Here is a 15,331-nt window from a genome sequence, read left to right on the forward strand (position 1 = left end):
CGATTCGTGTTGGCTGTTACAAACAACCGTTATGTGAACAAAATTAATATACCCTTGTGCACAAGTGCGCTCGGGTATAAAAATAAACGACAAAATCAAAAACAGTTTTAGTGCACAAAACAAGCCAAACGGCAAAAACAAAAAAAATAGTTTTTTTTTTATTTTTAACCAATTTTTAAACCGCTTTCCAAGTCCCTAAATTTTTTTTAAATAAGGCTGTTTAAACCAAAAAAAAATTATACGACAAAAACAAAAACAGTTTTAGTGCACAAAACAAGCCAAACGGCAATTTATGCAACAAAAAAATTTAATGGTTTTTATTATTTTTAACCAATTTTTAAGCCGCTTTCCAATTCCTCTTTTTTTTGTAAATAAGGCGGTTTAAACCAAAAAAATTAAACCACAAAATCAAAAACAAATTTAATGCACAAAACAAGCCAAACGGCAAAATATGCAACAAAAAAATTAATTGGTTTTATTATTTTTAACCAATTTTCAAACCGCTTTCCAAGTCCGTATTTTTTTTTTTAAATAAGGCTTATTAAACAAAAAATAATAATAAAACGACAAAATTGTTCATAGCGCGGAGCGGAAACTAGAGCATTCCGCCTGCCACACATACAAAGTAATGTCTTCGGGAACATGGATCGGAAACCCGGCCTTACCGACCATGATCAACAGCCTGTCCGCAGCGCGGAGCGGAAACTAGGTCTTTCCGCCTGCCGCACACAAAAGTAGACTGAAGACTAGGCCTCGCCAGCTACCAAACCTGCTATTTTATATTATTATTATTATTATTATTATTATTATTATTATTATTATTACAAATTAATATGTATAATTAGTCTACTCTGTAATATATCACACATACTTAAATATCTAAATGTTCTATTCTCATTTGTCTGTAAGGAAACATTTTTCTGTAGACCAAATAAATAAAAATAAATAAAAATAAAAAAAGCTTTAGTGCACAAAACAAGCCAAACGGAAAATTATGCAAGACAAATAATAATTTTTTTTTTCAACCAATTTTCCATCCGCTTTCCAAGTCCCTATTAAGTCCCTAAAAATAATTAAACGACAAAATCAAAAACAATTTTAGTTCGTAAAACAAGCCTACTGCAAAAAGAAAAGACGTATGAAATTGTTCTAAGAAACCAATTTTATTCGTTTCTCTCTATAGATTTTAAGTTTTTGCATAAACTAGCATTTCTATTTTTAATTTAGAATTACGTGTAACTTGGCGCCCCTTGTCTTTTAGGTCGTCGTATATAACTACGGTGACCATATTTATGAGAGCCGAATATGGGGCAAAAAATAAGTTTGCAAATTTGTTCCACAAAAGCTTACATATCTTAAAGCCTTCTTCAATGATCCTAGATGTATTAGCCCTGAAACAGTATCGTTATAGTAACATAACGAATTTGTAGGATAATTTTCCAGAGATTTTTATGCCGTAAAATTTTTTAAAAAATTCGTTAAATTTTAGTATAATAAAGTGCAACTTTAAGTTGCTAAGGCTTACCAATAATGTTTGGCAATTTTTTTTTGTTGTTGACAGTGTTACGCATTTTTTTCATACAAAGTAAGTATGTTCGACCTTTTTTTTTTTAAAGAGAAGCAAATCAGCAGCATTTTCCACTCGCACTCTATAATATTCAATTTTCATGAGTTACAAAACTGCAAACCAAATTTTTTTCTAGAGATTCTAATTAAAAAGTTTGAAGTTTTGGTGAAACCTTGCAGAATTAATTTTTATAGTTTTTTGCACAAAGTTGAAAATTTGGTATTATATGGTTTTTGTTAGGTAATGAGCTTTCCTTTCATAAAATAAATAATAAATATTAAATAAACTAAGGAAAAATAGCCAAAACTTACTAAAATGTCCAGTCCTAATTTCTATTTTAGTCAGTGCATGTATTCCTCGATTCGAATAACAGGGAATTCAGATTAGAAAATAATAACTGTTTATGGTTAAAATTAGTATCATATATGTACCAACATCACTTAAAACTCGTTCATAGGCATGGCATTTTAATGAGCTGTTAAGGCGTCGAAACACCGAATACGGGACAAATACAGGACATTAAAAGAAATACAGAACATTTGGCGTCCCGTATAAAATAAATAAATTACCAGGACAATGGGTCAAAAAAGAGGACTGTCCCGTATAATACAGGACGGATGGTCACCGTATATATAACCCATATATAAGTCCTCCTCGCTATTGCCCGGTAATGTCCAATGGACATAGAAGTTTTGTGCGATATTGGGGGGCCCTCGTATTCTACCACTCCCGAAATGTTGTATAATGCTCCGCTTTTAGGACATATACTAATACGACTTAGATAAGTCTTTTAAATGAATCGCACTGCCCATGTCAACGCCGATAATTGTTATGCTACCTATAAGCATTTAACATTTAATTATGACGATTGTTTTTTCTATTTATTCTGAGCGAATGGACGTATTCCGAGTTTCCTGCTGCTTTGTATACGAACATCATTGGCCCGTAGTCATAAGGATGTTAGAAACAGGTTTTAACGACTAAAATTGTGTCATATCAATATTGTTTCGATCAAAATCTTTCATAGTAAACTTAAAATGCATTTTATGGCAAACACAGAGCTTTAGCTTTAAAATGGAGGGAATGTGACTTTTAAATGTTAAAATAAGGTTCCAAGTGAATCTAATTTAAAAAAAAAAATATTAAAATGGTATCAACAACTATAATTACAAAAAATAAAAACAATTAAAAAAAATTTTTTTTAAATGTTTGCTGCCAATGGGATTCGAACCAACGATCCCGAAACAGCCCTTTAAGATAAGAGAGAACCGGGCTATCCATTTCAAAGGGAATCTATTTCTTTTTATTTTAATTGGAAAGGAAGCAGCAACTGCAATTACAATAAAAAAATATAAAAAAATAAAAACAATTAAAAAAAAAAAATTGAAAAAATCTTGGCTGCCAGTGGGATTTGAACCAACGATCCCGAAACAGCCATTTGTTCTGTTTCTGTGCACTTGCTACAGTCGCGCCCCGTAAGAATGACTATTATGCAAAATCTTGACCCTGCAAAAATCGTTGAGCCATGTAGTTTATTTTTGGTATATTGGAGTACTTACAAAAGTGTTCCTCTGTCATGCTGTAGCGGTCCAACTCGGGGCTCTGAACCAGCTTATTGTTACCCGATCACTGCTCGTGTTTTAACGAAATGTGATTGAAGTTGAGCATTTGAAAGCACGTTTGCATGTCTGGCTGTAGCTGAACGTGTAGAGATGCTCGCTGTTATTTGTTAGCTCTCAGCATGTTCGGGTTGGAATGCCGTTAGAGGCAACATGTAATTTTTCATTTTTATACCCGAGCGCACTTGTGCACAAGGGTATATTAACTTTGTTCACATAACGGTTGTTTGTAAAAGCCAAAACGAATCGAGATAGATAAAGACAAATGTATACATAAGTGCTCAGAATGAATAGAGAAGTCGACTAAGCCATGTCTGTCTGTCCGTCCGTCTGTCCGTCCGTGTACACGATAGCAAACATTGAGATATCTCAACGAAATTTGGTATGTAGGTCTCCATTTATCCAAACAACACAAACGGCAATAACGCAAATTTATGTTATTTCCCAATCGAATGTGAAATAACACAAATTTGCTTTGTTTCATTTCTCGTTGAGCAATAAGACCAACTTTTATACTTAACAATTTGAGTAATAAAGCAAAATAGTGCACATATGTAGGTAGTCACCCAGTTACATTTGACAAAAAGTAACTAGTACATGAGCAAGTTAAATGGACGGATTTGTAAGTATACAATTTTGAAAGTACCCGGCGTCGCGGCGATCCGCGTTCGCGCGCCGCCCCGCGCCACCCGCGCCGCGTTCGACGTCACATTAGCGTCCCCCGCCCCTCCCCTCCTTTCGCAATTATGTACTGGTGGCATTATAACCGTTTAGAAAAAGGAAATATGATAAAATAACACTAGTTCACTTCTGAAACTGCTTTTTAATGTCCAAGTAATGGGAATTATTGTGTATGGTGTTATTGCATGCATCCCACCCATAGTGGAATTTACCAGGTGCCACTGCTTTATTTGAAAATTTTCCTATAAAATGTGACTATAAGGCAGCCGAATGTCAGAAAATAAAGCGAGAAAGCCGTTTTTTTACTTCATCTGTTTATTGCGACATGGTTCCATGCAAACATTTCTGTGTTCATATGGAAAAGTAACTTATGTCGAAAGGCTGGCTTTAGTATAAATCGGCATTCGCAGCATACAATTGCGAATGACTCACTGGCGCTAAGCCGTTAAACAACTTTTGGCATATAAACGTGGAAGAAATAGTTCCCATACTAGCAAGTCAATATTCTTATTAAGTCTCATCAAAAAATTCCTTGCCGTTTAAAAAATAAAGGGATTGCCGCATTATACTAAAGCCAGCCTTTCGACATAAGCTACTTTTCCATACGAACACAGATTTTAAGGTTTTCCAGCAATGTTTTTAACATATTAAAAAGCATGCAGAAAAAATGCATACAAAAGCACTATGTCCAATATGCGGAGCAGTTTTTAAAGACGATGCTTTTCCTATATTTTGTTAGACTTTTCATAAGTAGAAATATTTTGTGAATATTACTTTCTTCATATGAATTATATCACATTTTTTGTTCAATTCAAGGTCTATCAAACAGGTTTAGAGCATTTGAGCGAAAACAACATTTGCCTGTATTTTGTTGTTGCTTCTGGTATCGAAGGTGCTAAAAACTGTTCTGATATTTTTCTTCTACATCAAAGCGTGCCATGCGAAATACGAAAAAGGTAAAAAATTTAAATTGAAAAAATTAAAATTGTTGCAACTTTCTTTCTTAGTAAATTAGTTCGCTTCTCGAAGCATTGATCCACCATCCTGTGCCAGGCCCAGTAATCAGCGGTTGTGCTGCTGAGCTGGTTTTGTATGGAAAATGTTTCACATGCAAATAGATTTTAACAATTTAGAATTTTTGTGAGAAGTGTAAAATATTTTACATTTTCGAGAACAAATAATTGAAAAAAATCAAATCAGCTGCTATACTGATATTACCTGTTCAATGTGCCTTAGTTTAATTGTATTTTTGGAATAAACAAAGTTCTTTTTCCTTCTGTCAGTAAACTGCTTTTTTTACAAATAGTATAAATAAGCAATGGGAAATAAGGCAAAATTTGTTTTATTTCCAACCTTTGTTGGAAATAAAGCAAAACTCAGAATTTGGTATTATTTCCCATTTAAAAGTGAAATAAAGCAAATTTTGCGTTATTGCCGTTTGTGTTATTTCAACCCCCCGAACCATCCATTCTCGAGTTACGCGCCGTCTGGCGTACTCAACTTTGGCATATACATACATATAAATATTTATTTTTAATAACAATGCGGGGTTATATTCGATGTAAATAAGCTGGTTTAAATTAAATAACTAAATCAAATTCGTTTTTGTTTTAAAATACCACTATGCACTATTATCCCCACCTTTTTGTGCAATTTAGCTACCATTTTAGGAAGTTTGATTGAATTCTTCCCTTTTTCCCCTGCTTCCAAAAACCATCCCTGTGGGTGGGAGTGTCAAAGAGTGTCAAGAAAAGAGCTACTTACAAAACCTTTCATTATTGAATCATGAGTAACTACTGAAGATTATTCACTCAAAATTGATATTTACAATAAATTTTAGACGAAAAATAAGAATATGGTAAATTTTTGGAAAATGGGCGCAGCCACTTATGGTTACATGTGTACATCTTTGTAACCGCTGCACCAATTTCTTCCAAACTTGCCACAGTTGTTGGCCTTGGTACAGCATATGTACCAAATGGCTGAAAATTTTTTAAATCGGACAATAACGGCAATTTAGAGAAATACAAGATCTTCGATAAATCAATAAATATTAAAGCTAATTTATTTAAAATTGACGCTTCCAACAATTCTTTACCAAGAAGTACGTTTGTGATAAAATTTTGGAAAATGGGCGTGGCAATGCCCACTTATAATCACATATATGTATCTCGGTAACCGTTCTACCAATTTGTACCAAACTTGATGTGGTTATTGTGCTTGCCACATAAAAGCAAAGCGTTAAAAATTGTTGAAATCGGACTAAAATTACGGCCGCTTTTCATATAACGGTATATTTCAGAAATGCTTGAAACTTCAATATTTCGAAATTTAAGGACGCTAATTCACTCAAAATTGATACACCCCGGCTTACCATGTAGCGGTAGATTTCAGAAAGGTGAAAATCATATATTTAATACTTGCGCCGGGTATTTAATGTTCGGCTCTGCCCGAACTTAGACTTTCTTACTTGTTGTTTTTGGTTTTTATTAAAAGCTTGTACAAACGAAAAAATATATCAACAATGCCATTGTTAATATGTTGGAGTAGTTTTGTGCCACTCTGATGTAATGCAGAGATGGAGTATATGGTCCTGCCCTAGGACATCGCAATGTTAATTAGACCATATATTTTATATGAATTGTGGTTAATACTGGGTACTCCTTGGCCCTTAGGGAGTACTCTTTACATGCATGCAGGAGTAGGCGCAATTTTTGCAGGGGAGTTGTAATCAGTGTTGCCGCGAGATTGAAAAAAAGTAGCAGTTGCCCAGCAGAAAAAGTATCCAAAGCAAACACAACTGGTATTTTTTTAACTTTTACTTGAAAACCAAATAATAATTAAAATTTTATAATTAAATTCATGGTTATAAAAAACAATATATATATTACTTGCTTTAACAAAAACAGAGAATCTGTATGCTTATTTGCATAACGAAAAACAAACCTTATTTTGGAGAAACGTTGCTCAAGCACGGTTGCCAACCGTCCCGCTTTCGGCGGGACTGTCCCGGATTTAAGAGCTATGTCCCGGTACGACACATGCCGGGACGCAAAATGTCCTGGTTTTTGCAAGAAAAAAAATTTAGACATCTTCTTGAAAAAATAATTTAGAACTCGTAAAATATGTACATATATTTTACAAATTGTATTTACTGATCGTCACTTTACGCCGTATTTTGTTTTCTACTGCGATTTCCTGCAGACTATTTCATTCATAACTAAGGGCGTGTATGAATCGGTAACAAAGTTATGGTATAGGGAGACAGTTTTGCTAATCTGCTATGTGAAATGACAGCAGTCAATTTTTGACAACCGCTGAAAAAAATACTATATATTGAAGTGAAATAAACAAAAAAAAACACATCTACCATCATTGATTGTAATTCATCAATTTAAGCTTTTGATCAATTTAATCCAGTGGTCGGCAAAAGTTAAACTGTGACTGTATTGGTGAGAACATGAGAACTGCTCCGCATGAGAAACCCAGTAGGAAATTACGAGAAGTGAAACAAAATTTTTAACTTATCGGTCTTCAATAAAAACATATAAATACATATATTTAACACATACATATGTACATATATGTGCATCGCTCATTTACTATAAAAGTATCATAATCCCAAAAAAAGCAAAAGCTCTTTAGCTCTTTCTTATGATGTGTAAAAATTTCATAGCTGTAACGATTACCAGTAGCTCACTAGAACAAAATCAGCCTTATCCTGAGTTTCGCCCGAAAAAGTTTCACTCGAAAAATGTTCATTCGCGCATAGTAAACCAACGGAAACAAATGGTATAGCTGGATATGTATTAATTTTTTCCTTGGGAGTATATGTAAATTCAAAACTTTAAAAGTGGTTTTCTCGAGTTTTTACTTTTTTGAGTTATGAAAATATTGAAGTAAAACTGAAATAAAAAATTTCAAAATTCATTTGGATTCACCCACGTCAAATATTGAAAATTTAAATAAAAAAATTTAAATTCATGTTCATCAGATTTTTCCATATCATTATGAAATGATTTAAAATGTCTTTAAGTCGCATACATATTCCCTTTAACAACCACCCTTCAATTCCTTGAAAAAAAATTCTATTTTTCATTAAAAAGTCGTTGTACTTCTTCTTCATCAAAAGAAACAAAATGTCTTCGAATAGCATATTTATTTTTTTAATGGCTTATAACACAAAAGGCATTGCATGTCACCAAAAGCATTTCCAAGCATGTAATATTTCTCGCAAGGCATTTTCGCATACAGGAAACAAAGCGCAACAGCCAAACACGGTGTTGATTCGTTGCTCTGTAGCCAAGGACTAAACGATAGAGCGTTAAGGTCTGATTATGCATACTTCGCATAACTTCGCACAACCATTTGTACCAGTACAATAAAAATGCAACTTAAAGCAAAATCTAAACTCAACAGAATGCTAAGTTTTTGAATGTTCTGTTAATTTCTGGATAATGGAATACAAACAAAATACGTGCAAAGTACATACGAAATTACAGTTTGAAGTTTATGCGAAGTTGTTCGAAGTTATGCGAAGTGTGCATTATCAGACCATAAGAATACGTGTGAGTTGACCTTCCACAATTGTGGTATGAAGCGCCGACCACTGATTTAATTTTAACCAATTAAAGCTTTTAAAATATTAAATAAATTTATTTACAGGCAATATTTAACATAGTGTAATACTTCTTAATTTTTGCCACCAGAAACTCCATTTCCTAATATTTTACTGTTTTTGCTTAAATTTGGGGCAGAAAAATTATACACATCAAAAATCTTTGCAGTTGTAAAAATTTTCTATACATTTGTCAAAAATTTCACTCATGAGCCTCATGAGCAGACGTGGGCACTACCACAAACAAGCATTAGCTCAGTGAGAATGTGCTGGTGTGCTTAATTACCCTGCAAAAAATTGTGCGACTAATCTCTAAAAAGAGTATTCCGAGATTACTCTGAATCGGGTACAATTGGGCATTAATTAGTCGCAACTAGTCTCATACGGGTACTAATGGGGATCAATTAGTCTCGACTCATCCCTTACGGGTATAATTGGAGATCAATTAGTCCCCGACTCATCTCTAACGGGTACTATTAACGATTTAATGATATGTATGCACTTAGGAAATGAAATTTCATGTGCGTCGTTGGCACATAGAGAGAGTAATCACTTAACAAGCCTGAGCACCTCGGTTCGAATCGCGGCTGGCGCAAATTTTTATTTTAATTTTTTTAAAGTGACTAGTCGCTATTTGTACCCGTTCGGGTATAATGGGGAACAATTAGTCTCTTCATAGGACTTGCTCGAACAAAAGCGAACAGTTCATTCCATATAAAGAGATCAAAAGTGGTATTAGTCGCATGTTCCTTTGCGATTTCTCCCGAAGTCATCCCGGATTAGTCGCATTTTTTGCAGGGTAATTTTGCATGCAGTCGCGCTCTCATCGTTACGCTCTTGCTTGTATACGTACACGCGATGGTTATGCTCTTTGAGCGTGTGCTCTTGAACAGTTTTCTGAGATAAGGCGTTTTCGAACTGGCTGTCGAGATAGGTCAATCTTCCACTCAGGTACCGATATATAGAAATTTATAATTCGGTGTAATTTTTGTTTAAACTATAATTTATTTATTTATTATGTTATTTAATATTTAAGTTTTTTAAAAGTATTATCATTGAAGTATCGTTATATGGAAATTTTTATGCATCCATGAAATTGTATATTGTTTTCATGGGCGTCGCCAGCATCGAATTTAGGGGGGGGGTCGGGGTGTTCGGGCTGACATATAAAAAGACCCCTCGAAAATTTTATTTCGAAATTTTAATGTAGTTGATTGATTAATCCTTATTAATACATATGTGTAAACTAAATGGTTCCATTTGAAAAGACAATCTTAACTAATAGCCAAATATAAATTTAGTTTAATAAGTAGAGTGGAGTACTAAACTTGCATTTTATTGACTGGAAAAATATTAACAGGAAATCGACACCTGAGTGGAAACTCTACCTATTTCGGCATCCAGTTCCAAAACGCCCTATTTCTGAAAACTTTTTAAGAACGCCTTATTTCAGAATATGGTTAAAGAACGCTCTATCTCAGAATTTTATTAAAGAACGCCCTATCTCAGAATTCGGTTCAAAAACGCCCTATCTCAGCACATTTTCAATATACATATTTTCATTTTAGATAGGGTATTCTGGGTATTTTTCAATAAAATTCTGATATAGGACGTTCTTGAAAAGTTTTCTGAGTTAGTCCGTTTTCGAACTGGCTGCCGAGACAGGTTGATCTTCCACTCAGGTGTCGAAATATAGCTACTATTTTCATACTACAAAAATATGTAGAACAGACGTAAAAAAATTAATAAATGTTAAGTAAATACATATGCCAGAAGCATGAATGTGCAAATTTACCAATTTTGAGTTATTGGGTTGATTAACCTTTGGATATTCTATGTTATAGCAAAACCCAGAATACCGTGCGTACACGGAAAACATTTACATATTTCACAATGTCAGTTACATGAATGCAGAGTTAAGTCTCGTAAAAAAAAAACTTTCAAACTGGATTTCCCAAAACATGTTTCTGGAATGCGAGGGACGATATGTACTTGCCGATTTGTTTTAAAAAAATTATACAGATTTAAAGAAAAACTTATTCATAATGAACAGACGTCGGATTCGCATTCAGAGCGCCGAATAACATAGGGATATTGAGGTCTGGTTCAGTATGCAGGACCTTTTTACAACGCTTTTATCAACTTGCAATGTTGTGTTCCAGAAACTTTCAATGTTGTGTGTCCGACACCATAAAGCTTTGCTTTGAAAAGCTCCTATAAAAAAGCATAGTGCATAGGGCGACATCTGTAGTGAAGTAGTGCATAGGGCGACAGCTGTAGTGAATAGGGCGAGGTAGATGACATCTAGATGTCGCCCTATGTACTACGTTGCTACAGCGGAAATAGTCGACACGCCATTTTTTTATATAAAATTAATTGGTGCTCGTTTGTATGTACATACATATGTAAAGGCATGTGTGTGCACCTTTCTATTAATATCGTTGAATTATTTTAATATCTATTGCAAAATTTTATTCAGACAGGACTAAAAAGTAGAAAATAAATAATATAAAAAAAACTTTTTAATATACAACGCTTTAATAAATGGACTAAAAAGTAGAAAATAATACTTCTCAGTCCCATAGAATTTGTTTTGATAACTTTTGATTTTGAAATTTTAGCAAAAGTCATTATAAACAATCTATGAAATTGAAAATGAAAAGCGTGGGGCGCATGTAATACACTTGAATTGATATGAAAAGTAATATATGAATGTATGTATGTTGGTATATGAATAACGACCGCTTAAAATCGATTTCAAAGTTCTACTTTCGCTGTAGAAATTTTAGGTCTACGTTATGTAGTTTGACTATTGTCAATTAAATGGAATGCTTTGTATTGCATGCGCTCCACGTTTTTCAGTCCCTAATTGATTTTCTTTTAGAAAACCGCCTATTTGAGGTTTTTTCCTTAAACACATATGTATAAATATAATTTGGAAATATAAGTACATATTTGCAGAAGCCGTCCGCCCAGGATTTTTTACGCGTTTCTGTGTAGAAAAAAAACTAGAAATTCAGTGGAAGCTGGTGCGTTCTAAAGTGCGTAATATGAAAACGAATTACAAGAAAGCGAAAGATTGGGAAGGTTCGACAGGGGCAGGTAGCATGGATGGATGATTTGCCAACAACACAAGCATATTCAACCTAAAAGTTTCATCGATCTCTTCCTCCTCATCTTCATCGCCTAACAAAAATGCACCAAATAAATTTAAAAAACTCATAAATGACTTATTTGACGACTCACTTCCTTCCATCATTGCGTCCTGCGCGTACTTCTCGCAAATCGCAGCCATTCATTTGCTTTTCTCGCTATAATTGTTAAAATATTGTACAATAGCACACGAAAAAGTATGGGATGCTCACAAGTTTCATTTTACAACTGTTCTAAAAAAATAGTACAAAAGAGCAAATATGACAAATAGCACGACTTGTGAACTCCCTAATTTTTAACCAATTTTTAAACCGCTTTCCAAGTCCCAACCATTTTTTTAAATAACTCATTATGAAATTAGTGAAGCAAAAAGAAAAAAATATTTAACAACTAATTCCTCACAAAAAAAAGTTCATCGTCTGATTCCCCACGTATACTGAAATTCCCCACAAACAACCGTCCATTCCCCACGAGTTGGCTTCCCGGGCACATACACTAAAACAAAAATGTGCGCTTTATTTAGTGCGTTCCAGCACGTCTACGATTTGCAGGTTTTGTAGGATTTAGTCCAAAGTCGTTCCCGTACGCCAAAAATTCTGTATCTGGGAACACTTTCGTGAGAGTAACTGAGCAACTGTTCCCAGAATGAAGTTTCAAGATTTAGTCCAGAGTTTTTCTTCTGGCAAATTCATGAAAAGTGTCAAACGAAGGTAGAGTGGCATTTGTGTACAAAAACAGAACGCGGTGAAAGCAAATAACCTTACATTTGTTAAAAAATGGAAGTAAACAATGAAATATTCGAATATATATGCAATTATTATTAATTATATAGATTTTAATAGTTATTTAGTGACCTTTCAGCCAAATCAGTCTTGTACTAATGACAAGTAAGCAAACCATTGACGTTTTTGCTGGAAAAAGTGCCTTTTGCGTTCCCGTACACTTCTGTATCTGTTCTCCTGTTACTCTCACTTGCGAGAGTAAAATCGTAGTTTGACATTTCCACAGATTTTAGTCCGAAGAATAGTGGAACAAACTAATTATTAAGAGATCTGCCATTGCCATGAATGATAGAATACAAGATAGCGCCGTCGTGGCGCAGAGTTAAACAGAGATCACACGATTTGTACTTTTGAACAGATTTGTACATTTTGGCAGTTACAGAGTAGACTAGAAATTTTTATCTAGAATGAAATTTCCATACGACATCACTCTGTGTTTGTTAAAATGTACAAATCGTCGCCTTAGAAAACAAACTGCGAATGTGCAAAATCATGATTTGCAATAACGACACAATTCAAAATTCAAAATATCAAAACTATTACTACACTTAACTGTAGTAAGGGATTTTGTTTTTTGAATTTTGCTATTGCAACCAGCGCTGCCGTTTTGATACAATTGTATCATTTTTGATACTTTTTTTTCTAAATTTAAAGATTTTTTACTTTGACACTTTTTTGTTATTTTGCTGTTGTTGTATATCGTCGTTTAAAGTACAAAACCGCATATCAATACATATCATACATTTTTTGCTAGAGAGTAAAAACACTCATATATCAAAACGGTTCTCTTTTTTATAAAGAAATCGCATTTCTTGCTAGTATATTTCAGGACGAATGGATTAGGATTGAGCCAAGAGCTTGTGTGAGCAAATCCAATTTTTGGCAGCAAATGTCAATTACGCGGTTTTGCAGAATGACGATACGCGGTTTTGTACGTTAAACGACGATATGTAGATATTTATAAGTTTGATTTGGTAACTCTTATAAGGGAAATACAATCCGGAATTTATTTGCACACGCTGCTGTTGTAGGGCCCCTAAACCACACTAAAACATTGCGCAATATCGGACTTACGTAGGTCGTTTGTGTGGTGTATGGGGTTGTTTATACTAAAACTATGTCTCCATTGTGAGATTTAATGAAGATTTAGCCCTCTGACGAGATTTGACGTTAAATCTTTTGAGATTTACCATATAAAATTAAATCTCGAAAGGCAGTAGATTTAAGTTAAATCTTCGTCAAATCTTCAATAATATTGATCAATAAGTACAATTTGTTGGATGTGGCAACCACAAATTCACATGCCATAAGTCAAATGACATTTGTGTTTTCAATATACAGTTGAGCCTATCATAAAAACATGAATTTTCGTATTTTTAGGGATTTTTATATTTTTGTTAGTTTGGGAGGAAAATTAGTAATGCATATTTACATAACTTTGGTTGTAATAAATTAAGAAAATATTATTTTAAAAACTAAAAATTTAGAAGAAATATTTTATAGTAATATCATGCAGAGTCTTCTCCGCTTTCTGTGATCATTTACGCGCTGCGACAAAAAATTTATAAATTTCGGTAATGGTTCTGCTTCGATAACATTGCACCGAACATCCTCTAGAACTCAGTTTGTATTCAAGATATGCCAAAGGCCCACGATTGGATTTTCGGTTCCCTCCTATGAATAAGAGAGTTCTACAAAAAATTTTCTTTCCGCAAATGTTTTTTACCGTTTTGATAAATTTTCTTAAATTCGGGAAAATGATTCGGAATATGGTACCATTCTTTACACTTTCCAAACTATATATTATACATACATATTTACCACGAATAAGAAGCCAATAATATTCAGAATTCATATAATGAAATTCCGCTTGGTACCTTCCTTTTATCTGTCTGTATATCAATGTCCGCAACTGTATTTATAAAATCATACATAAGCAAAAGTCAAATATTTAAAAATGTGAACGTCAAACATATCTCGTTGTGGTAATGGAGACGGTTGTGATTTAGCAACTGGATCTATTAAATCTTAATGGATAAATCTCTCAATGGAGACATATTATAAATTGCTTTAAAATAAAAAAAAATTGATATTTTGCTCATGCTTGTGTTATTGCACAATAATTTGTGCTGCGTATGGCGACAACTGGCCAATTTTTAAACTAGTTTTGATTTTGGTGTCCAGATCGTTTTGTAAAATAAGGATAAGAGCGTAGAAAAAACATGTTTTTTTATATTAGTTTGCGTTTTAAAGCTGAAGTTATCAAAATATTCAACGCACATTCATATTGTTTGCACATATTTACTTGAGCGCACGGTTGCCAGCTTTTGCATTCTTGAAACCGGGACTCACAATGTTAGGAAAGACGGTAGGTAAAATAACATGTTACGTGACATCAAATTTAATGGCTAGTTTTGAAATTTTTTTATTTAGAACCACAAAACAATATAAAATTCATAGATACATAAACATGTTCCCAGAACAACAAAACAATCATGGGCGTCGCTACGTAGGAGCAGGGGGCCTTTGAACTTTTTTAACTTCTATGTAGGTATAAAATACTAACAAATGCCAGCTGAAAGCAAAATTCTTTACCCGGTAGCAAAATGTGCCTTACAATGGTGGTAGGCAATTTTCATAGTTTTGAAATATATTTTTCGAAAGCAAAAAATAAAATCAGTGGAGATAACTTTCTTTTTTAAACACCTAGGATATCACTGACCATTATAAAGGACCCAGAATGACGGCAAAGTTCAAAGCTTTACAAATTTGTTGATGTGATTTTTGAAATGAACGATCCAAAATTAGCCTTTATAGCCATTTAAAAATTTTTAGATTTAGTGGTTGAACTTTTGTACAGAAAGGGCTAAGAAATCTTTATTTTAAAACTGTGATACTAAATGCCTTTCGC

This window comes from Rhagoletis pomonella, unplaced genomic scaffold (assembly GCF_013731165.1).
Source record: "Rhagoletis pomonella isolate Grant_MI unplaced genomic scaffold, Rhpom_1.0 Rhpom_scaffold_00005, whole genome shotgun sequence".
Taxonomy (NCBI): domain Eukaryota; kingdom Metazoa; phylum Arthropoda; class Insecta; order Diptera; family Tephritidae; genus Rhagoletis; species Rhagoletis pomonella.